The sequence below is a fragment of the Quercus suber genome, unplaced genomic scaffold (genome assembly GCF_002906115.3).
Source record: "Quercus suber isolate HL8 unplaced genomic scaffold, Cork oak 2.0 scaffold_277, whole genome shotgun sequence".
Lineage (NCBI taxonomy): Eukaryota > Viridiplantae > Streptophyta > Magnoliopsida > Fagales > Fagaceae > Quercus > Quercus suber.
The window spans coordinates 627119-649972 of NW_027069733.1; the positions used below are offsets into that span (position 1 = coordinate 627119).

At 34.9% G+C, this 22854-nt stretch overlaps 1 pseudogene; it reads left to right on the forward strand.

Moving 5' to 3' along the window:
- The first annotated feature begins 2059 nt into the window (after positions 1-2059).
- On the forward strand, positions 2060-3583 carry LOC112001464 (protein LATERAL ROOT PRIMORDIUM 1-like; annotated as a pseudogene).
- The last annotated feature ends 19271 nt before the right edge of the window (positions 3584-22854 follow it).

Here is a 22854-nt window from a genome sequence, read left to right on the forward strand (position 1 = left end):
AACTAAGACAAGACACGGTTCCGAGAAGCCTTGTTGGAGTAGGAGCTTGGAGGGCTTAGGTACATCGGGTAGATTAGGCTTGGAGGGTCTCTTGCTTACTCATGTATCCCAACTGATTGTCTAGTGGATCGATTTCCGCTTGGAGGGCGGCGGAGAGGTTTTTCGCCGAGTTCTTTGGTTTCCTCTTCGAAAACACGTCTTGGTGTTTTCTGTGTTTGCATCTCTCTTCCCTACTCTTTTATATTCCATTATACTGCTGTGTTGTTTAGTTTATGGATTAGAGTAGCTATATTGTTCATCCACTCGCTTTTACACTATTCCGCACTTTATATTAAAGTTGTGTAAAATCTATCGAGCCGTAATTTTAATCGGGGGCCTAAACAGCTCTTGTGTTTTTCAACACGTTTTCGAGCTTTCAAACATATTTTATAGACCCAGCCAAATTTTTTACTATAATAACGGTTAGTAAATCAGACCTACCCATATTTCTAGGATGAATAAAAGATGGCATGTCGTTATAATCCCATCCCGATACATATTAGGTGGGGAGAGAGATTTAAGCCTTATAAATCTCGATTAAAAAAAATAATCTTAGCACAAAATAAAAGCACTTGCACAATGACTTAAAATTGAAACCATGAATGTCAAACCATGTCTAAACCAAAAACCATGATAAACACAATTATGCAGAAAAATTACTGCAGAAAATTGAAACACCAAGAAAACAATTTGCTTTGATTCTAAAACCCAATCAACATGTTATACAATCATGATATTGAAGTAGGCTATGATACCAATTGTTGGAAAAGAGTGGAAGCAAACACCACAACACTATACTAAGAAATCAAAGTCACACTAAGTTGTTGGAATCACATAGAATTAAAAACCCAGAAATTTTCAAAAAACTCAAAATGAACAAACCCAAAAGAGGTAGAGCTCCAATTAAAAAACCCAACAATCAAAAATTCAACACCCTAACAAAGAGCCGGTAAACAATCAATCACACCATAGTAGCCTTATAAATCTCAATTAAAAAACACAATCTTAGCACAAAATAAAAACGCAACCATGAATATCAAACCATGTCTAAACCAAAGACCATGATAAACACAATTATGCAGAAAAATTACTGCAAAAAATTGAAACACCAGGAAAACATTTGCTTTGATTCTAAAACCCAATCAACATATTATACAATCATGATATTGAAGTAGGTGCTGATAACAATTGTTGGAAAACAGCGGAAACAAACACCACAACACTACACTAACAAATCAGAGTCATACTAAGTCATTGGAATCACATAGAATTAAAAATAAATAAATAAATAAATAAACCAGCAATAAAAATCTCAAAATGAACATACCCAAAGAGGTAAAACTCCAATTTAAAAACATAGCAATCAAAAATTCAACACCCTATGAAAGAGGCAGTAAACAATCATCCACACCATAACACGAAAAAGGCAGTAAAAAGAGAAAAAAAAAATCAAGCAAAAGAATGGACCACAAAAGAAATTGGGATTTAGAGATACCTCAACCGAATCATCCAACCTCTGTCAGTATTTATATAGTAGTGTGAGGAGAGGAAGACAAGAAGGAAGGAAGACAAAGAGGCCACCATTAGAAGGGAGAGAGGATGGTGTGAATTAAATGTGAAACCGTAGAACAAAGTGGGGAAGGGGAAAGAACTATAAAATAGGGAAAGGAAATTGAAACCGTGCAGGAAAACAAAATGTTGAAAACGTGAAAACAGAGGGTTTTAAAAGGTTTTAGTTGAAAAGGCTTTGGGTAAAGGCTTTATGGTGTAATTAAATGTATAAGAAGTGGGCTTTATGGTAGAGATAGGGCTGTAAAATATTTTATATTTATCCGTATTTTAAAATTGATAAAAACTATTTTAAAATTGTAGGAAAATTTTAGAAAATATGATGGAAATGACATGGCTGCTGATGTGGCTCAACGTGAGCGTAGCAACATTAAATGCTACGTTTCAGCTTTTAGTAATATATAGATATAACCAACACTCACAAACCATATCATTCACCACATTTCTAAGCATGTTGGGTCTCCGAGACTTGGTTCTCATAGCTCCAACTCCAACCATGTACCAATAAAGCCAACCCATTAACTCTGATCACCATCCCAACCTTCCTATACCTTCCTCAGCTTCACTTGGAGTTAGCCTCGGGATTTTCCCGCTCCTCACTGCCACTCCATGCATTACACCACCTTCTAATCATGGTGTCCAAGATTGTGGTAATAACTCAAATAACCCCAACTGTTATTGGAGCCTAAAGAGAGGCCAAGAACAGAGTTGTGGCAAGAAAGATGGAGTAAATAACAACACCACTGAAAGTGCTGATTCTGAGCAAATGTTGGAGAATAGTATGAGAGTGTGCAAGGACTGTGGGAGTAGAGCCAAGAAGGATTGTAGTCATAGGAGGTGTAGGACTTGTTGTAAGACTCGTGGTTATGATTGTTCTACTCACGTGAGAAGCACGTGGGTGCCAGCAGCTAGAAGAAGGGAGAGGAAGATGTTAATGGTGGGTGGTGCTAGTGCTATTGGTGGTGGTTCTTCTGGGTCTTCTTCTGGTGTTAAAAGGACAAGAGTTGTGGTGCCAAACTTTAATGTTACGAGTGCTTCTCATGCTTCTACTTCTAATGCTTCAACTCCAAGGAGTATTGACATTAGCTCTAGACATCAAGGTACTCACCCTTTTCTTTCTCTCTTTCTCACTCTCTCTTTGATTTGTCTATGTTTCAAAGTTATATGGTAATGGCCTGTTGCAAAAGCTGACTTGGGTTTAAAGAATGTAATAGATGCAAGCTTTACACTTTCTACTTGTACTCTATTTAAGCCTTTTTATACTCCTCTTCTCTGTTGGGGGGAGTGGTTTTTAATTATTAGAGTAATCCAAAAAAGGAGTTTGGTTTGTTGAATAATTGATTCAAATTGCTCTCTTTCCCTTTTTCTGGAATTTTGTGTGTTTGAAAGTGGTCGTAACATGAACTTGAGAGAGTTTACTTGGATTTTGTTGAAGTAAGAAGCAACCTTTGAACAGAATGACTTGTTTTTGCTGGATTATAGATTTTAAGGTTCTGTCTTTTCCTCTGTCTTAATGCTCTGCATTTCTAAGTGTCTGATTAATGGAATTGAGGAACCTTTTTAATTTTAATTTTTTTATAAGTGAAACTGAGGCACTTGACTGAATTGGGTTTAGTTAAATCACAGATGCAAGTTTTAAAAAGTCCTTACCAGGCCAAGTTCGAGCACCGGCGGTTTTTAGGTGTCACAGAGTCACTACCATCAGTGATGGTGCAGCTGAGTTTGTCTACCAGGCTACTGTGAGCATCAGTGGCCATGTATTCAGAGGGTATCTCTATGATCAAGGGTTTGATGAGAAAAATGCATTCCCAAGTATTTCACAACTGCATTTGGTAAGTAGTGGCAGTGGAAGGAAGAGAGACGCCTCTTCATCTCCAATTGTGGCTCCATCAAATACCCATCCGGCCCCTGTCAGCTGAAAATTGCTCAATGGTAAGGCCTAACACACTCAATAGCTTAATGTTTCTAGGGCCGTATGAAATGATCAACTTGTTTAATAGTCAAATGTGAATCATAATGATTGCTTGGAAGATATCTACCTTTCAAAAAATATGAAGTTGGTAATTTCACATTAGTATGCAATGCTAAAAAAAGCCTAAAACTCTGGCGTTTGTATGTCCTTCCTATGAAGTTCAATTTTCTTCGAAACTTGTGATAATATGTATTTGGTTTGTACAAGGATTTGTGAATACTTGTGATAACATGTATTTGGTTTGTACAAGGATTTGTCATTCACAAATCGCAATGTTGTAACCTTTCATATCAAAGGTCAATTAGAATTACATGTCTCTCTAGTTTGTAGAAAAACTTGCAGCCAAAGACATAATAGCTTCTTTTTGAATTAAAATTATTATAACATATCATGGTTTTCTTATTGAATTCTTTCAATGAAGTTAGATTTGTGAGCATTAAGCCATTAACTAGTTCGAAGTTTCTTAATAAGCTTCGAAGCATCGCTGTTGCCATGTCATTACTTATCACTGAAGAAATTGGAAAGGCATTGCATTTGTCTTTTTCTACATCATTGTCGAAAAGGGAAATGCATTACTTTTGTGCATCTAGGCATGATATACATGTACCCGATTCAATTTCTTATAAAAACTTTTTGTAGGCTCAATTGTTTTTATTCCAGTTTCTATCAAGCTTTTTGTGCATTTTATATCAAGTCTCAATGTATGCTTTCCCTCAATATATGTAAATCTTAGCCAAGGTTTATACTCCTTTCTTCCCTTTACTTTCCCTTTGTATAAGGGGCACAACGTTTTTGATTTAGAGTCGAATTAATAGTGCTTTGGTCTGGTACTGATGTGTTTTTTTTTTTTTTTTTTTTTAATTATATTTTTTTATTTGCCTACCGTGCATCGAAACATATAAATGTTGACTAATCTGACTAACATTGAACTTGGTAAAATGAAATGGTTGAATAATTGAAAAATGAGATTATTCAAGAATACACATTGAATGCTAAGATTACGCATTGAATTTTTGGTAGTAGATCTATAATCAAAAAAGTCTTTGTGATTGTTCCAGAAGAAATGAAACAAAAGATATAGTAGAGCTAGGATAGTTATTGTATCCAATTTTATTTATTTATTTATTTTTAAGTTGCTTTAAAAAAATAATAATAATAATAGGAGAAAATTAAGATATTCTATACTCTGCTTGACCTACGCTCGACTCTCGCTCGAGGGGGCTTGGCATTGGCAAGGTGCCAATATACACAATCAGCCTTCTCTGTTTGTCAAACAAACTATTGCATGCCCAGTGGTCTTGCTCTAGCACGCTCGAGCACGCCACTAAAATTTCCAATTTTAACTTTTATTTTTCTCCATTTCTCTACTTTCCAAAATACTATTATTTACGCATATTACAACCTGCACTTAATTGTATATACATTTATGTACAATACATGATTTCATTGGAAGTTTAATATGCCTAGATAGAAGATATTGAAATTCAATGAAACTATTTCTGGTAAAATTGATGGTATGATTTATGCTTTTTTTTTTTTTTTTTTTTTCCTTTTCTTCTAATCATCTGAAAAGTTTTGCGTATCAGATGATGAAATGGCTTGACATCATTGGAAGCTCAAATTCATCATGCTTGGTAATTCTACCAACTTTAAGATCTATAGAATCTGTTGAATATCGGTCATTGATGACCTGACCCTGACCCTGACCTCGACCACGACTTGGACTACGTCTACACGTTTCTTTTCTTTTTCTTCTTCTTTTTGAAACCGTCTACACGTTTCAAAAAGCTCTACAATGCATTCTAAAGTCTAAAACAAGAATCTACCAAACCTTGTCATTTGAAGCCGCTGCATGCAATTCTACTGAGAAAACTGTCAACAGTTTTTTTCCACCCAACTACTAACATGTTCTGGATTCAAGTTCCTCTTAAATAATTTTGTGTTTCTTGCTTCGAATTGAAATCCAGATTCACTGCTAGTCTGCTATTAAGGATAGGCATCATATCTCCTAAATTCGAAGGGTAGGTATTAGAATAAAGTTTTGTAAAGTTAATTTTCAGTTCAAATTTAATAAACTAAAAACCCATATTATGTTAAATGATATTGAGCTCCATACAACTTTAGTCCAGGGGTATAAGTAAAGTAATTAATCCTAATTTTGCTTTTTATTTTTATTTATGGTTAATCCTAATTTTACTTGAGTGTTACCAAAGTAATTAATTGCAATTATATTTGTAATGCAAGTATGCAATTCTAGGTTTAACAAAGGTAAGGACACAATAAAAATTCACAAAAATCTTTTAATGGCCTATATGTGAGGTGGTAAGCTAATTTAATAGTGTTGCAAAATTGTTGTTGTGAAGTCAAAAATGACTCTTGTAGGTTAGTCTAGAATTCATTCTATAAAAAATAAATAAATAAATAAAGGTTAGTCTAGAATAAGAATACCCACAATAAGTCCATAAGAATGTCAAGCCACAGTAATTTATTGCTTTCTCTCTTGTACGAATCTTGTTAAAAAAATTTAAAAATAGTTAGGGGGTAATTGATGTGATTTCCTTACCTGAACATTATCATAAAAGCATCTTAACCACTCTCGGGCTAGACCCCTTAATGTGTAATGTATATGCAATTTCTACTTTGTATAAACAATACAATATTCCAAATTTTCTTACACGTTATAGGTCTGGTCCAAAAAGCATAAAGTAAATCAAAAAGGTGTTATGCTTACCCATTTCTTTTAAATAAATTAAAAAAAATAAAAGAATAATAAAAAATAAAAATAAAAAACTCAAAAGGTGACGCTTCTTTTTTGTTTTTTGGTTGTTGCTTGAAACCAAAATTGAATATCAATGTTAAACAAGTCTGGTTAACGGGTGTTTTTAGGGCATTTGTTAATGAATTATTTTAAAAAGGTTTTTATACTACTTTCATAGGAAATAAAAAAAAAACAATAAAAAAAAAACTGACATTAATATTTTTTTTCTTTTTTCATAAAAAGTTTTTAAAAAATATTTCATAAAATAATGTCCTTAGAACATCTTCTTCTTCTTCATTTTTTCTTTTCCCCCTTTTTTTTTATAGGAATTCTACTTACTAAACAAATTATGTCCATGTACGCAATGAAGTGTGAAGACCCCTATAAGGTTTAATTTAATTAACTATTCTGTTGGCTTTATTCCGTGCCAAATTTGCTTGTATTTAGCATTTAGTAACCCTGTGTTTAAGTGGGATTCATGTAAGGGTAGTGTGTTAGAGAGTGTAAAAAATTGCTTAAGATTGTGCAGTGAAGCAGGGACTCACGACTAGATTGGTCCCTTCTTAACTGCTTCCTAAAGCACCAAATAACATTCTCACAGATATGGGTATGATGAGAAAAGGATTTAGGTAAGAACCTCTCAAGATGTAACAATGGAGAAGATGAGAGTAGAGGAATTTACACCGAGGAGTTTATAATCATTTTTCGCACATACATTGTTTGATATAAAGCTTTAATTGGTATTTTGTATTTTGAGGGTCTAAACGTTCATAGTGTTTTCAATGCTATTTGAACTTTCAATTAGTATCAGAGCGGGTGCACTTGCTATGGTTTAAATACCTAATGTGGCGTTTGGTACAAGGTAATGTTTTAGGATTCCTAGGAATGTTTAAAGATTTCCATGTTTGGTTGCAAATCATGCTAGGGAATCAGATGTCAGGGGAATCTGGATTCCCCCCTTAAACCCCTCTCAGTAGGAATGTGGATTCCCTTTAAAATAGGTGGGAATCCAGATTCCCAAGTTTAAAGGAAATTGTATTTTTTATAAATTGACCATTTTAACCCCTTTTTTTTTTTAAATGACTTGGTAGTTCACATTCAAATCTAAGGATAGAATGGGAAAAATAAATAATTCATTTAAGATTCTTGTGAATAAACTAAACATAGGAATAGCTACATTCTTAGGAATGTGATTCTTAGGAATCACATTCTTAGGAATCTGGATGCCAAGAGTAATGTGGATTCCCACGTACCAAATGTCACATAAGTGTGATCCTTGACCCCTTGTGTTATTTTTCATGGATTGTGCTTTGTATGCCTCTTTGTATGATTTGGTTAATAATAAGTGTAACATGCCACGTCTTTGTGAAAATGCCTCTATGAGTGATAATCCTCATGATTGTGATGCTATGTTATATGAATCTTTGGATGTTATTGATATTTCTAACATCAAACCCTTGAAGAAAAATGCTAAGAAGTTTCAAAAGAATTTGAGCAAGTTATTTTGTGAAAATGATAATTTGATTGTTAAGCTCAATGAATCCAACAAATTGGTTGAGAAATATAAGAAACTTGCTCAAAATTCTCTTGAAAATCTGAAAGAGTTTGAATGTTTGAATATGGACTTGGATGCTAAACTTGTTTTGTCTAACAAACTTACTGATGAGCTAAAATGTGAAAATGAATCTCTTAAGATGCATGTCAAGTGTTTGATTGCTGAACCTATTGATAAAAATGATGAAAATATTTGTTGCAATCATGTTGTTGTATCCAATTTTGTGCCTATTACGTGTTCTACCTCAAAGGACAAATCAGTGTACATTCCTCCATATAAAAGAAATCAAAAGGTGNTTTTTTTTTTTTTTTTTTTTTCCTTTTCTTCTAATCATCTGAAAAGTTTTGCGTATCAGATGATGAAATGGCTTGACATCATTGGAAGCTCAAATTCATCATGCTTGGTAATTCTACCAACTTTAAGATCTATAGAATCTGTTGAATATCGGTCATTGATGACCTGACCCTGACCCTGACCTCGACCACGACTTGGACTACGTCTACACGTTTCTTTTCTTTTTCTTCTTCTTTTTGAAACCGTCTACACGTTTCAAAAAGCTCTACAATGCATTCTAAAGTCTAAAACAAGAATCTACCAAACCTTGTCATTTGAAGCCGCTGCATGCAATTCTACTGAGAAAACTGTCAACAGTTTTTTTCCACCCAACTACTAACATGTTCTGGATTCAAGTTCCTCTTAAATAATTTTGTGTTTCTTGCTTCGAATTGAAATCCAGATTCACTGCTAGTCTGCTATTAAGGATAGGCATCATATCTCCTAAATTCGAAGGGTAGGTATTAGAATAAAGTTTTGTAAAGTTAATTTTCAGTTCAAATTTAATAAACTAAAAACCCATATTATGTTAAATGATATTGAGCTCCATACAACTTTAGTCCAGGGGTATAAGTAAAGTAATTAATCCTAATTTTGCTTTTTATTTTTATTTATGGTTAATCCTAATTTTACTTGAGTGTTACCAAAGTAATTAATTGCAATTATATTTGTAATGCAAGTATGCAATTCTAGGTTTAACAAAGGTAAGGACACAATAAAAATTCACAAAAATCTTTTAATGGCCTATATGTGAGGTGGTAAGCTAATTTAATAGTGTTGCAAAATTGTTGTTGTGAAGTCAAAAATGACTCTTGTAGGTTAGTCTAGAATTCATTCTATAAAAAATAAATAAATAAATAAAGGTTAGTCTAGAATAAGAATACCCACAATAAGTCCATAAGAATGTCAAGCCACAGTAATTTATTGCTTTCTCTCTTGTACGAATCTTGTTAAAAAAATTTAAAAATAGTTAGGGGGTAATTGATGTGATTTCCTTACCTGAACATTATCATAAAAGCATCTTAACCACTCTCGGGCTAGACCCCTTAATGTGTAATGTATATGCAATTTCTACTTTGTATAAACAATACAATATTCCAAATTTTCTTACACGTTATAGGTCTGGTCCAAAAAGCATAAAGTAAATCAAAAAGGTGTTATGCTTACCCATTTCTTTTAAATAAATTAAAAAAAATAAAAGAATAATAAAAAATAAAAATAAAAAACTCAAAAGGTGACGCTTCTTTTTTGTTTTTTGGTTGTTGCTTGAAACCAAAATTGAATATCAATGTTAAACAAGTCTGGTTAACGGGTGTTTTTAGGGCATTTGTTAATGAATTATTTTAAAAAGGTTTTTATACTACTTTCATAGGAAATAAAAAAAAAACAATAAAAAAAAAACTGACATTAATATTTTTTTTCTTTTTTCATAAAAAGTTTTTAAAAAATATTTCATAAAATAATGTCCTTAGAACATCTTCTTCTTCTTCATTTTTTCTTTTCCCCCTTTTTTTTTATAGGAATTCTACTTACTAAACAAATTATGTCCATGTACGCAATGAAGTGTGAAGACCCCTATAAGGTTTAATTTAATTAACTATTCTGTTGGCTTTATTCCGTGCCAAATTTGCTTGTATTTAGCATTTAGTAACCCTGTGTTTAAGTGGGATTCATGTAAGGGTAGTGTGTTAGAGAGTGTAAAAAATTGCTTAAGATTGTGCAGTGAAGCAGGGACTCACGACTAGATTGGTCCCTTCTTAACTGCTTCCTAAAGCACCAAATAACATTCTCACAGATATGGGTATGATGAGAAAAGGATTTAGGTAAGAACCTCTCAAGATGTAACAATGGAGAAGATGAGAGTAGAGGAATTTACACCGAGGAGTTTATAATCATTTTTCGCACATACATTGTTTGATATAAAGCTTTAATTGGTATTTTGTATTTTGAGGGTCTAAACGTTCATAGTGTTTTCAATGCTATTTGAACTTTCAATTAGTATCAGAGCGGGTGCACTTGCTATGGTTTAAATACCTAATGTGGCGTTTGGTACAAGGTAATGTTTTAGGATTCCTAGGAATGTTTAAAGATTTCCATGTTTGGTTGCAAATCATGCTAGGGAATCAGATGTCAGGGGAATCTGGATTCCCCCCTTAAACCCCTCTCAGTAGGAATGTGGATTCCCTTTAAAATAGGTGGGAATCCAGATTCCCAAGTTTAAAGGAAATTGTATTTTTTATAAATTGACCATTTTAACCCCTTTTTTTTTTTAAATGACTTGGTAGTTCACATTCAAATCTAAGGATAGAATGGGAAAAATAAATAATTCATTTAAGATTCTTGTGAATAAACTAAACATAGGAATAGCTACATTCTTAGGAATGTGATTCTTAGGAATCACATTCTTAGGAATCTGGATGCCAAGAGTAATGTGGATTCCCACGTACCAAATGTCACATAAGTGTGATCCTTGACCCCTTGTGTTATTTTTCATGGATTGTGCTTTGTATGCCTCTTTGTATGATTTGGTTAATAATAAGTGTAACATGCCACGTCTTTGTGAAAATGCCTCTATGAGTGATAATCCTCATGATTGTGATGCTATGTTATATGAATCTTTGGATGTTATTGATATTTCTAACATCAAACCCTTGAAGAAAAATGCTAAGAAGTTTCAAAAGAATTTGAGCAAGTTATTTTGTGAAAATGATAATTTGATTGTTAAGCTCAATGAATCCAACAAATTGGTTGAGAAATATAAGAAACTTGCTCAAAATTCTCTTGAAAATCTGAAAGAGTTTGAATGTTTGAATATGGACTTGGATGCTAAACTTGTTTTGTCTAACAAACTTACTGATGAGCTAAAATGTGAAAATGAATCTCTTAAGATGCATGTCAAGTGTTTGATTGCTGAACCTATTGATAAAAATGATGAAAATATTTGTTGCAATCATGTTGTTGTATCCAATTTTGTGCCTATTACGTGTTCTACCTCAAAGGACAAATCAGTGTACATTCCTCCATATAAAAGAAATCAAAAGGTGGAGAGAAAGGCTCTTAAATCAAAGCCTTCGTTTAGGTCTCAACCTAAGGTTTTGGATGGATCTAAGTTTGTTCCAACTTACCACCATTGTGGTGTGATTGGTCATATAAGGCCTCAATGTTATAAGTTGAAGAGAGAACAAAATCATGTTGCTAGATCCCTTTCCAAAAAGCCTAGTGGACCTAAACACATTGTGTGTCACCATTGTGGTACTTTTGGCCATCTAAGACCTTATTTCTCTAAGTTTCATGCTCTTAAAAGAATCAAAAGAAAAGAGAAACTTGAGCTTCTTGGAAGTTGTGCTAAAAAGGGTAAACCGGATTTGAGTAAAAATAGCATTTTGTTAAAGAAAATGTTTAATGCTCTTAACTCCTTGACTATGTGCATCTCTGGTTCTCATTCTTCCAACCCTCGTCTCACTTCTTTTAAGACACTCATTCCAAGCAATCGTTCCGTTTGGATGAGGAAAGTTTCCTATGGTTGAGCGTTCGCTCTTTTGGTCCTTGATCTAATTCTTTCGATCTTTGTAGGACCTTTCATGCATTAGATGCCATATCTTCATGCATTTGTTCATCTTGCATTTATTTGTATGCATTGTTTTTGTTTTGATCTTATCTTTTTGTTTTAGTTTTGTGTGAGTAAGAATCCAAAACCACATAAAAAGTAAAAAATTCAAAAAGTTTGATAATATATGTTTGAGCACATATCACATGTGAGTTTTGCCTTGTACCTTCGTACAAATGGCTTTATGCATTTACGAGCTTAGCTTGTTCTTTATGCACTTATATCTTTGTGGGAAAAATCTTGACATCTTTGTGTGATTGTTGTAAATCGATCTTCAAGCTTGTCATGAATGATTAGTTAATAGTCATGTTGGTTTTGATACATGCGTAGACTTGTGCCTATATATCTTCCCACACTTTTATATTTTTTTTCTTAAAAAGCTCAACAAATGTAAATCTCAAAATGAAAAGAGATAATGAACTGTAAAAGCCGTCGCACATATTAGTATTTGACTAGGAAAAAGGGAAAACGGCTTTTATGAAAATATATGGTGCCCAAAAGCCAAAGGCTTGTTCATCAAATTGAAATATCAAAAATTTCAAGCATCGATCTCAAAATGAGATATATTGATTCAAAATGATCAAATGTTATGAATTGTAAAGAAGTCAAAAGAAAAGCTTCAAAGTTGTGTAATCATTTTCTTGTGGGAGGTCATATATGTTCATTTCTATAATTGAGATAGACCACTTGTCTTAGTACTAGTTGTGTATGACTTGATTGAATTAATCATTGAAGCTTTACTCTAGACTAAGGACTATTCCACATTTGATACACATACATAACACACATGCCTAATGTTCAATGAATGTCTTACTCATTTGTTCGATTGTACTGTTTAAATGTGATATGTGTGTACTCAACTTTATATGGATCAATCCAAAAAGATTTTTGATCATTTTATATATTTTTGGAAGTGATTTTTATCACTCTTTGTGTTCATGTTTAGTGCTTACTTTGTTTTTCATTGATTAAACATGTTCTGTATTGAAAAACAAGTGTCAGAATTTTGGCTACTCATTCTGGCTACTTGCGTGAGTAGCAAGCAAGCTACCAATTTTGGCTACTCGTTTTGGCGATTTGCCCAGCCGCGAGCCTAGTCGCAAGTTCAAGCAAAATGGTTTTGTGGCTCACTGGCGACTTGTTTGTGACTCGCCCAGACACTAAACGCCTAGAAACAGCTTTCTAAAGGGCTTTTCATGGGTTACCTATTTTAAACCTCTCACATCCTCTCTTAAACCCCTCTCTCACTATTTTTACATCAAAATCCAATCATTTTGAATGGTTTTTCATTCCATTAGCATCTCTAAGGTAATTTTAAACTCTTTTCTTTGATTTGGATCCTTGGATTATGTTTTGGTGAGTTTTGTGCTATTGGTTGGGATTTTCATCATAGGGGTTGGGAAAACTTATTTTTTGGTCAAATTTTTATATGGGATTGGTTCTTTTTATTGATTTGCTCTGGATGTTGGCCCCTTGTGACAAAAAGATCATGTATTTAGGGTGGATTTCATAATGTTCATTCATTGTTTTACATTGTTGTTCATACATTGTTTCACATTTTCTCACTTGTTTGGACTCCGATGAGTACCAAACTTTGGGGTTTCTCATGTTTCCTCATTAGAAATATGTTTGGTTCATTGGTTATGTATTTAACACACCTTGCCACACATGTGCACTTTCCATGCATTGGTCATACATTGCACATAGCCACCTCTTACACATACCTTTGCTACCCTTGCCATGAATTGGTTCATACCTTGTTTCTTCATCCTAGCATGTCATGTTTACTTTATGCTTTGTAGCATTTTGTTTTGTCTTAGGTTTGAGCTTCATTTTCTCATTCATCTCATGCTCCTCATGCATCATTATCATTGTTCATACCTTCATCTCTTGCCCTCGTTTCTTCTTGACACTTTGTCTATTTCTGACAAAAAGGGGAAGAGTATACTCTAGAGAGTATACCGAAAATTTTTTGTCATTTCTATATAACCCTTGTGCATATTCTTAGGGGGAGAAATTCTATTTCTCGTGCACATTTGTAGGGGGAGAGATATTCCATAGGGGAGATGCATATATCAAGGGGGAGAAGACATTAAGATAATAAGAAAACTTTGTTTTGGTGTTTGGTGTATGATCAAGTTGCTCACATGTTTCACATCATGTTTACATGATCGATTTTTACTTGTTACATTATACTTGTCCTTTTATTACTTGTTTTACCTTGAGGGTCTAATGTGTTTTGTGCAAGTGTTTCAGATTACAAATATATATGTTCCAAGTTCATCACAGCTCCTATAATTCATAATAGGGGGAGTGATATGATAAGGAAAGTACTTTATAGTTTGTGCCTATTACTTTTGTAAGCTTTTAAGGTTTATGTACCCATGCTTTGTAGCTTTAGTACTTGCTGTTAAATGTCATGCATTTTCTTTATGTACATCACTCTTGTGCCCTTTGTTGGATTTTATATCCTTAATGCAATTTCCTAGTGTTGTTGCATTGGTTGAGTGTTGGATATGCAAATGATACTTTGCATTTGAGTTTATTAGCTTGCATGTCCGGATGTTCATTTTATGTGTGAATGAGCATTATGATCACTTTTTATAGTGATTGTTTGTTTATGGTCAAGCCTTGGTTTATTACTTCTTTCCATTATGCTTGATCGCATTGTGCTTGCTCCATATGCATTGTGTTGTTGTGTTTCAGGAGATACTTGTTCTTATGGTTCAAGAGTTTCACAGATTCTAGAGTTAGGTGTGAGTGAGTTTTGATCAACTGTTCCTAACTCACGCGTTAAGTTTAGAGTTTGTTGTAGAGTTTTGTCACGGAATAGCCAAAGGGGGAGATTGTAGGGTTGAATTTAATCAACCATTGTATTGGCTTTGTTACATACCAAATTTGCTTGTAATTTTGCAATTAGTAACCCTGTATTTAAGTGAAAATCATGTAAGAGTAGTGAGTGAGAGAGTGTGAAGAAATGCTCAAGTTTGTGCAAGATGCAGGGATTCACAACTGGGATTCACGGGTGACTCACGATTGGCAAGCCACCAAATGCAAAACACGAGTGAAGCATGTGAGAAGATAAACAGTCGCGCCAGCTGGAGCACTGCAAGACAAAAAGTCTAGCCTGACAGTTCTATTATCTCGCGGCTTGAACTCGCAACTCAGTAAAGTCGCGAGGCCAAGCCGCTAGACCATCCTATTTGGGAAAAACTGACTCTTCGCATTCCCTTCTCATCCAAGTATAAATACTCCTTAAACCCACAAAATATAGAGAGCTTCTAGAGAGAATTTTGAGAGAGAAACCCTAGAGAAAAACAAGATTGATTTATCCACAATATTCACATAGAGACTCTTCAAATTCTTCTACTCTCATCCTCTCCATTGTTACATCCTTGAGAAGTTCGTACCCAAATCATTTTCTCACCATACCCATATCTGTGAGAAGGCTATTTAGTACTTTGGGAAGCAATTAAGAAGGGACTAATGGTTATTGGTTGATGCTATGGGTTATAGCGGAATTCGGTAAGCTAGAAAAGACAAAAATTCAACGTAACCTCGTTGGAGCAAGAAGCTTGGAGGGCCTAGGTACCTAGGTAGATTAGGCTTGGAGGGTCTATTACTGTTCATGTATCCTAACTTCATTTTCTAGTAGATTATTCACCGCTTGGAGGGCGGTGGAGAGGTTTTACGCCGAGGACTTCGGTTTTCTTTTCGATTACACATCACTATATTGTCCTTGTATTTGCATCTCTCTTCCCTTAATCTTTGCCATTTAATTTCTATTATAGATGTGATTTTATTTGGTTTAGATTGTTTATCAATTCTTGCATAAGCTTATAATCATTTTTTGCACATACATGGTTTGATATAAAGCTTGAATTGGTATTTTGTATTTTGGGGGTCTAAACGTTCATAGTATTTTCAACGCTATTTGAACTTTCACTATAGGCTATAGCGGAATCCGGTAAGCTAAAGAAGACAAAAGGTTCGGCACAACCTCGTTGAAGCATGAAGCTTGGAGGGCTTAGGTACACTAGGTAGATAAGGTTTTAAGGGTCTTTTACTGTTCATGTATCCCAACTTCATTCTTTAGTGGATTATTGACCGCTTGGAAGGTGGAGGAGAGGTTTTACGCCGAAGGCTTCAATTTCCTCTTCGATAACACATCGTTGTATTGTCCTTGTGTTTGCATCTCTCTTCCTTTAATTTTTGTCATTTAATTTCTGCTGTGGATGTGATTTTATTTGGTTTAAATTGTTTATCAATTCTTGTATAAGCTTATAATCATTTTTTGCACATACATTGTTTGATATAAAGTTTGAATTGGTATTTTGTATTTTGGGGGTCTAAACGTTCATAGTGTTTTCAACGCTATTTGAACTTTCACTATAGGCTATAGCGGAATCCGATAAGCTAAAGAAGACAAAGGTTCGGCGCAACCTCGTTGAAGCATGAAGCTTGGAGGGCTTAGGTACACTAGGTAGATTAGGCTTTGAGGGTCTTCTGTTGTTCATGTATCCCAATTTCATTCTTTAGTGGATTATTGACCGCTTGGAAGGTGGTGGAGAGGTTTTACGCTGAGGGCTTCGATTTCCTCTTCGATAACACATCGTTGTGTTGTCCTTATATTTACATCTTTCATCCTTTAATCTTTGCCATTTAATTTCTGCCGTAGATATGATTTTATTTGATTTAAACTGTTTATCAATTCTAGTATAAGCTTATATTCATTTTCCACACATACATTGTTTGATATTAAGCTTGAATTGGTAATTTGTAAATTGGGGGTCTAAACATTTATAGTGTTTTATACACTATTTGAACATTCAATTGGTATCAAAGTGGGTGCACTCTTTGTGGTTTAAACACCTTAATGCGATTCTTGACCCCTTATTGAGATGGACCGACCTCAATTTTTAAATGCGCCACCATATTTTGATAATAGCAACTATGCATTTTGGAAAGTCAAGATGATGGCATTTTTGTGTTCAATGGATAAAACTGTTTGGGATGCGGTGGATATTGGATGGACTAGGCCGGAGGCTGCCAAATTCATGTGGGATAAGGCAACCTTCGTGGCGTCTAATGCAAATAGCAAAGCACTTAACACTATTTTTTGTGGTGTGTCTCCAGAAGAGTTCCACAGGATATCTCACATTTTTATTACCAAGGAGGCATGGCAGATATTGGAGACCACGTATGAAGGAACAAAGAAAGTGAAGGATACCAAGCTGCAGATGCTGACCACTCGTTTCGAGGAGCTGAAAATGAGTGAGGACGAGTCTTTTGACTCTTTCTATAGCAAGCTGAATGAAGTAGTCATCGGCAAGTTCAACTTGGAGGAGAAAACGGAGGACTCTAAAGTTGTAAGGAAAATCATTCATTCGTTGCCGGAGAGCTTCCGTGCCAAGGTGACAACGATTGAAGAGAGTAAAGACCTTGATGATATCAAAGTCCAAGAATTGATTGGCTCACTTCAAACCTATGAACTATCGTTGCCCACACAAAGGAAGAGCAAATAACTTGCTTTTAAGACCATTAATGAAAGAGTGGAAGTCTAAGACTCATCAGATGAGAATGTTGTTGATAAAGATGTTGCATACCTTGTGAAAAATTTCCGGAAATTCTTGAAATTCAAGAACAATGGAAAATTTGGTGATAAAGGGAAATTCCAAAGTTCAGGAAGGGCAAAAAAGGAATTCAAAAAGAAAGATGGAAAGGAATTCCAATCTACCTAAGGAATCACTTGTTTCAAGTGCAACAGGCATGGACACTTCAAGAAAGAATGTCCCAATTATTTAAAATTGAAGGGCAAGGTGTATGCCACAACTCTTAGTGACTCAAATTCATCCAATTCTGATTCTGATGAAAGTTGTGACAAAGAAGGAAATTACTCCGCTTTTATGACCATTGCTTATGTTGAGTCTTCGGAGGACTTGAATTTGCTTGTACAAGAGTTTGGGGAGCATAGTGATGAGGAATCAATGGGAATTGTAGAAGAATCGGATAGTGAAGAAGATAAGAGTGCGGGGGACTTCAAGAAAACTTCAATTCACTCATTGAGAAATTAGGAGAATATGCACGTGTGGCCAAGGTAGCCGTGAAAAAGATGAAGAAGGCTGAGAAGGACTATAGAAGTCTCCTAGTGTGACATAAGGAAGCCAAGTGTGAGATAGAGATGCTGAATGGAGAGCTGATTAAAGCCTATTCAAAGATAAACTTTCTTGAGCTTGAGGTAGTTCAAGTAAATGCCAAGGTAGAGAGGGTCTCCACCAAGAAACTAGATGATATCATTTCCTCTAAAAACAATTCTCAAACAAATTCGGGTTGGGATATACCGGAGAAAGTAGTTCACCTGTCAAAATCACTAAAGAAGTGAAGTTTGTGTAAGCTAAAGAACCTAGAATGGCTGCCTCTTCACCTAAGATAGTAGGGGATGAAAAGAGGAAGAACGTGGCTGACTAAAGGGTGTTGAACAAGCCCGTAATCAATCAGTAATCAAACTTGAAGCTAAAGGGAAATCTCTTCCAAGATCACAAAGAGGTCTAACAACGAACAACTTTTGCCATCATTGTGGACTTCAAGGACACATTAAACCAAATTGTCATAAGTTTAAAGCATTGAAGAATGCAACTAATCAAAGGTTTAGAGGACCAAGAAATGACAAGAGGACTTGGGCTGTTGAGTCATCAAGAGGTCGAAATGGTGATCTTGGTGTGATGGACGTGATGAAGATGATCGATGCATTCACTGCCTGCTTGGAAAGCTTCAATAGAAGGTTTGAAAATCTTAACTCTCGTACCCAATCCTATAGGGATATCACCCCAAATGCACGTGACATATGGGTGAAGAAGGGTACTCATGCATAAGTATTACAACATGTCCATGCATTAATTATTCCTATGCTTTGTGAATATGCTTGGTTGTGTGCTTTTTGCTTGTTTTTGTTGAAAATTGTTTGGTTGGTTACTTGTTTCTTTTTAAATGCTTTTACATTGTTGTTTTTTATCAATCTTTTTTTTGCTTTTATGTCAAAAATCGAAAAACACATAAAAAGTAGAAAATCCAAAAATTTTGATCGACTTTGTTGAGTTTTGTCTCAAAACATGTTTTGCCTTGTATCTTTGTACTAATGGCTTTGTGCATCTACGAGCTTAACTTGTTCCCTATGCACTCATATCATTGTGAGAGAAATCTTGAAATCTATGTAACTGTTGTAAATAGATCCTCAACCTTATCATGAATGATCAGTGAATGGTTTTGTTGATCTTGAGACATGCATAAACTTGCGCCTATATATCTTCCCACTTTTTTTTTATTATTTTTACTTAAAGAGCTCACCAAATGTAAATCTCCAAATGAAAAGAGATATTGAGCTGCAAAAACCTGTCGCACATACTAGTATTTGACTAGGAAAAAGGAAAAGTGACGAAAAAAAAATGTATGATGCCCGAAAATCCAAAGGTTGTCTCATCAAATTGAAATATCAAAAATTTTAGGCATCGATCTTACAATGAGATATATTTATTCAAAAAGATCAAATGATATGATGTTTATGGAGCCAAATGAAAAGTTTCAAAGAAATGTAATCAAGTTCATGTAGGAGGTCATATATGCATATTTCTATAATTGAGATGGGTCATATTATCTAGTGCTAATTGTTTATGTCTTGGTTGAATTGATCATTGAAGCTTCACATTAGACTAAGGACTATTTCATTTCTGATATCCACACACACCATACATGTCTATGTTCAATGAATGTCATATTCATTTGTGTGATTGTACTTGATTAAATATGTTTTCATATGGTTAATCTTTGTTGATCAAATACAAAAAGATTTTTGAGTCTTTTAGTTTGTTTTTGGAAAGTATTTTGTTTTTACAAAAAATTTCAAAAGTTCAAAAATAATGGTGCCCTGTTTTGGCGACTCAGTCACGATTTGGTCCAGTCGCATGCCCTAGTCGCAAGCCCATATAGAGAATTTTCGTGGCTCACTGGCGGGTCAATGTCCTAGTCGCGAAATATACTTAGAATATTTTTCAAAATTTGGGTTTTTATATTTTTCGCGGCTCACTGTCGCGATTTGTTTACAAGTGGAAGGTTTAGTAACAAAAGGTACACAGAGATTTTCGCAGCCCAAACGACTTCCGTGGGTAGACCTTCCAGTCGCGAAAAACACTTAGAAAAATTTTTCAAAATTTATGTTTTAAGTGTTCTTGCGGTTGGTCCTGGCAACTTGCACTCGACTTGACCCAGTTGCGAAAAATGCGTGTTATGCGCAAATTTGGCAATTTTTAAAACATTTCAGTTTCTTTTTCCTCGAACTTTTTAGTATTTTCATTGTCTTCCTCATTTCATCCCTTTCCCAAACACACTATGCACTCAACCCAAACCTCCATTGTTGATCATCTCTCCAACTCATTCTCCAAGAAAAAGGTATGGGTTTCTATTTTCTCACTCTATTTTACATGTTTATGAGTGTATTTCTTCATTTTGTGAGAATTTGTTGAGTTTGTGTGTTTTGCAATGTTTGAACATGGGTTTGCTTAAAATGTTTGTTTTGGTTGGTTGGGGTTGGCTGTTTTTGTTGCTAGACTGCTAAATATATTTGCTATCATGATTAAGTTTCATTAAGCTAGTCTGTAATCTGACCTTTGTTGTTTGAAATATTTCATACCCATAGGATATATGTGTTTGAGTTCTTTGTGATTTACTCTGAGTGTGAGTATGGGTGTTTCAAAATGACTGAGGGGTTTTTTTTTTTTTTTTTATTTTTTTTTATTGTTTGGCTAATAATGCTTTGATTTTGTGGTGCCATATTATGTGTGTGCTTCTGTCTTGAGGGTATGACTTGAACATTTCATATTTATTAAGATATGTCTCATAGACATATGCTTACTTTTGACTGAGTGTGGTTTACACTGTCCAAATATAGCTGATTAGTGCTTGTTGCAGTCTGCATCAATACAGACTGTACTTGATTGAGTTGTTGGGTTTTGATTTGAGCTATTTTTCTCTGGTTCTTAACTGTGTTTGGTCTATATGCTATCTTGACACGCTGTTACTCCCTATGTAACTAACTTGTTACTAATACGTGTGTATCTCCACCTATTGTGTTCTGCTCTTGTTGTGGCCTCTTCTGCTTGTTGTGGCCTATTCTTCTTGTTTACATATGGCTCCCACACCTACAAAGAAGAAGACTCCTGCTAAAAAGGCTGACAAAAGGCTAAAAATGGACCATAACTTGTTTAGGTCTGTTCAACACTTTGAGAGATACATAGATTTTTTCTTGAAGGGAACCATTATTCAGGAAAGGTTTGTAGACCCAGGGGAGTTGAAGGACACCTTCATTCAAGATTGTTTGAAGGGCAGAGGATGGGATAAGTTGCTGAGTGACCTACGTGCAGTTTGTGAGCCTTTAATAAGAGAATTCTATGCAAATGCTGTTATAAGGGAGGATGAGCTGAATTGTTGGATCAGAGGACATGAGTTCACCCTAGATACACATGATATTGATGAGGTACTAGGGCTTGAGGGTTTAGAGGATCATGATTTCACCAATTACAAGGATAAGATGCTATCTATAGAAACTGTCCAGAATCGCATTGGTTAACAGGGAAAAGGGAGATGTCTCAACACTATAGCATTTCCAGTTGACATGAGGTGCCTCATCACCATCATGATGTTCAACTTATATCCAGTGAGGAAGTTGACTACAATCAACAATGCTAGAACTATCTTCCTTCTAAAGCTCAAGGAGAAAACCTTTATTGACATTAGCTCTCACATATTTGACATAATTGTGGATGAGACTAGAACTACCTCTAAGCCCAAGCTGATCTTTCCTAGCCTTCTCATGAGGCTCTTCAGAGCAAAAGGTGTTTCAATCCCTTAAGATATCAGCCCTATGTCTACACCTTCAGCCATCAACAAGATGACCATCATCAGAATACAAGTTTGTCTTCTAGGTGATGAAGAGGAGAGTGACCAAGGAGAAGGTGATCCAATGGAAACTGAAGCAGAGGCTGCAGGATAGACGTCCACATCCAGAAGCAGAAGCAAGAGGAGTAGGGCTTCAACCTCAGCAGTTGTACCTCCAGATGCATTTCAGATCATTCTGGAGAGGATTGATGGACTCAGAAAGATCCATAATGAGCATACTGACAAGATGGCAGCAATTCAGGATCAGCTCAACATACATTCAGCCAAGTTTGACAGCATCAACACCCAACATTGACCCTTTAGCCATTTCGGTCAAAAAGGGGGAGAATTTTTTGAGAAGTAGCTATTGAGGGGGAGTGCCATTTTGAAAGGGAGCAACCAAAAACAGTGTTTATCTAGTTTTTTGTTCAGTCTTGTTTTATGTTTATGATTATGGTGTTGGTTATAGTATTATGTTTTTTAATACTGTTTTTATTATGGGTTTGATACAATGTGTTAAACCGTTTGGTTATTCTGCTGGTTTTAAAACTCATGGATATGTTTAGGTGTGAAACTTTGGTTTATTAATACTTAAGATGCTATTCAATATGTGTTTAGGTTTGTACCTGTTGCTTTTGTAAGCTTTTAAGGTTTTTGCACCCATGCTTTGTAGCTTTAGTACTTGTTGTTAAACGTCATGCATTTTTTTTAAGTACATCACTCTTGTGCCCTTTGTTGGATTTTATATCCTTAATGCAATTTCCTATTGTTGTTGCATTGGTTGACTGTTGGACATGCAAATGATACTTTGCAATTGAGTTTATTAGCTTGCATGTCCGGATGTTTATTCCATGTGAGAATGAGCACTGTGATCACTTTTTATAGTGATTGTTTGTTTTTGGTCAAGCCTTGGTTTATTGCTTATTTTCATTCTGCTTAATCACATTGTACTTGCTCTATATGCATTACAAGTTTTTTGTATACAATGATCATATTGTGTTGTTGTGTTTCAGGAGATACTTGTTCTTATGGTTCAAGAGCTTCACAGATTCTAGAGTCAGGTGTGAGTGAGTTTTGATCAACTGTTCCCAACT